This window comes from Scylla paramamosain, chromosome 35 (genome assembly GCF_035594125.1).
Source record: "Scylla paramamosain isolate STU-SP2022 chromosome 35, ASM3559412v1, whole genome shotgun sequence".
Taxonomy (NCBI): Eukaryota; Metazoa; Arthropoda; class Malacostraca; order Decapoda; family Portunidae; genus Scylla; species Scylla paramamosain.
Window position 1 is genome coordinate 212501 of NC_087185.1, and position 2500 is coordinate 215000.

At 43.2% G+C, this 2500-nt stretch overlaps 1 protein-coding gene across 1 annotated transcript in view; it reads right to left on the reverse strand.

Annotated features, from left to right (window-relative positions):
• The window catches only part of LOC135090473 (pumilio homolog 2-like), a 115735-nt gene that overhangs the window by 75948 nt on the left and 37287 nt on the right, over window positions 1–2500 (reverse strand).

The window sequence follows — 2500 nt, forward strand, 5'->3', positions numbered from 1 at the left end:
TAGAGATAGGACGGGAGCGTAAGATGTAGTATGATAATAGTCGCAAGATGTACAACTGTTTGATTACGCCTCATAGTTTGAAACCTCGTGAACTCAAGTATTTCATTATGTTGAATATATAAAGAAAAATATTGCTAACTAAACATTACTTAGGCAAACTTCAAACTTTTTTTTACATTTCCTTCAAATAAAAAATAAAAAAAACAAATAAATAAATATGAAATAATAAGTAAATAACTCAGTAAGCGAGTGAATGACCATGAGAGAGAGAGAGAGAGAGAGAGAGAGAGAGAGAGAGAGAGAGAGAGAGAGAGAGAGAGAGAGAGAGAGAGAGAGAGAGAGAGACTGGTCGGGTAACTGTAAATTCAAGTGACTTCTCTTGCCACGGGCGACGAGCAGGCGACCCCCAACCTAAGTCACTCCAGTCAGTCAGTCAGTCAGTCAGTCAGTCAGTAGTGAGTGAGTCAGTTAAATCACTGGTATCTAAAGACCAGTCAGCTAATCAGTTGAAATTCTGTCGAGAGAGAGAGAGAGAGAGAGAGAGAGAGAGAGAGAGAGAGAGAGAGAGAGAGAGAGAGAGAGAGAGAGAGAGAGAGAAGAGAAGAGAAGAGAAGAGAAGAGAAGAGAAGAGAAGAGAAGGGAAGGGAAGGGAAGGGAAGGAAATGATGAAGGACGAAGGCAAGGAGGAGGAGGAGGAGGAGGAGGAGGAGGAGGAGGAGGAGGAGGAGGAGGAGGAGGAGGAGGAGGAGGATGGAACCACAGAAGGGAGGAGGAAGATGGAACCACAGAGGGGAGGAGAATGAGGAAGAAAGGAGGCAAATTAATGGGAGGAGAGGGAGTGGAAAGAAAATGTTGTAATAAAGGAAAGGGGAAGAAGGGTGAAGATAATGGAATGCAACGGAGGAGGAGGAGGAGGAGGAGGAGAGAAACGAGTAAGGGAAAGGAGAGAGAGAGAGAGAGAGAGAGAGAGAGAGAGAGAGAGAGAGAGAGAGAGAGAGAGAGAGAGAGAGAGAGAGAGAGAGAGGAAAGTTGCCCTGCTTCCCAGTTCCCGCCTCGGATCAGTAAGGTTGGCAGCCCTGTTGGTGATACCCGCCACGCCAACACCTGACTGGTTTATATATTTTGCTTGCTTGGGATCACCGCTTCCTTCAAGAGCTGTTAATCACTACGGCGCCTCATCACTCACTTTCCCGTCAAGAATCCCTGTCATTCCTTACTGTCATGAAGCATTGGGAGTGTCTGTCTGTCTGTCTGTTTGGCCTGTACTCAAACGCTCTGCTCGCTCTCGCTCGCTCTCTCTCTCTCTCTCTCTCTCTCTCTCTCTCTCTCTCTCTCTCTCTCTCTCTCTCTCTCACCATGACTATTCTTAAAGGCCTCAGTGATGATTAGCCAGGTTCTCAAGAGTCCTTCTTCTGATAATTGTGTAGAAAATCTTGTTACCCTGTCACCAGAACCGTAAAAACATGCTTTAGATGCCTGTCACTTCACCACGACTATTTTCAAAGGCCAGAGAGATGATTAGCCGGACTCTCCAAGAATTTCTCCTGTTAATAATGTGGAAATTTTGTTAATCTGCCACTATAACCGTAAAAAAAACATTCTTAAAAACCCGTGTTACTTCAATAACAGCCTTTTCAAAGTAATGGAGGTGCAGCGCAGAAATGTTTCAGAATACGATTCTCTGCCTTGCATTTTTTTCCTGCTTACACTCAACGCGGTTCTTTTCTCCGGTTCGCATCCCTAAAAGGAGTCGGCACCTTACCTTACCTTACTTTTAACCGGCTGTGGTGGATGTGAGAGTTGTCAAGGATGTCTCCAGGATTCAAGTGATATATTCTAATAAGCATTATGAATTGTTAAATAGAAAAAATCTCACCAATTCCCGTTTCGTCTTCTAAAAGAGAGCTTTCAAGATTTTTCGTGATTCTAGTGACATTTTAACAAGGATTACGCATCGCTAACAGGAAAAACACCGGTGAGAACTCAACTAATCACCGCTCGTCATCTCTAATGTTATGACGCCTACCTCATCTCTATTACTCAACAGGCGGGAGTGGATGCTGTTGTGGGTTTTCAAGGGTGTTTGCATGATTCTAGTGAGTTTAACAAGGATTATGAAAACTCCACTGATCTCTGTCGCGTATCCCTAAACATTTCGGCGTCTATTCAATCTTTGTACTCTCAACAAGCTGTAGTGGATGTTAAGAGAGATTTCAAGGTTGTTTTTTATGGTTCCAGTGACAGTGGCGGGCTATGAGAACACTAATCTTTTTCGTATCTCTTAAATATTTCGGTGCCTAGCTCATCTCCATTACTGAATAAGATGCAGTGGACGTTAAGAGAGATTTCAAGGGTGTTTTTATGATTCCAGTGACAGTTTAACAAAGATTATACCTCAATTACTTTGAATACACTGTAATGCATGTTAAGATAGTTTTCAAGGGTGTTTTCATGATTCCAGTGACAGTTTAACAAGGATTACGCATCGCCGACAGGAGAA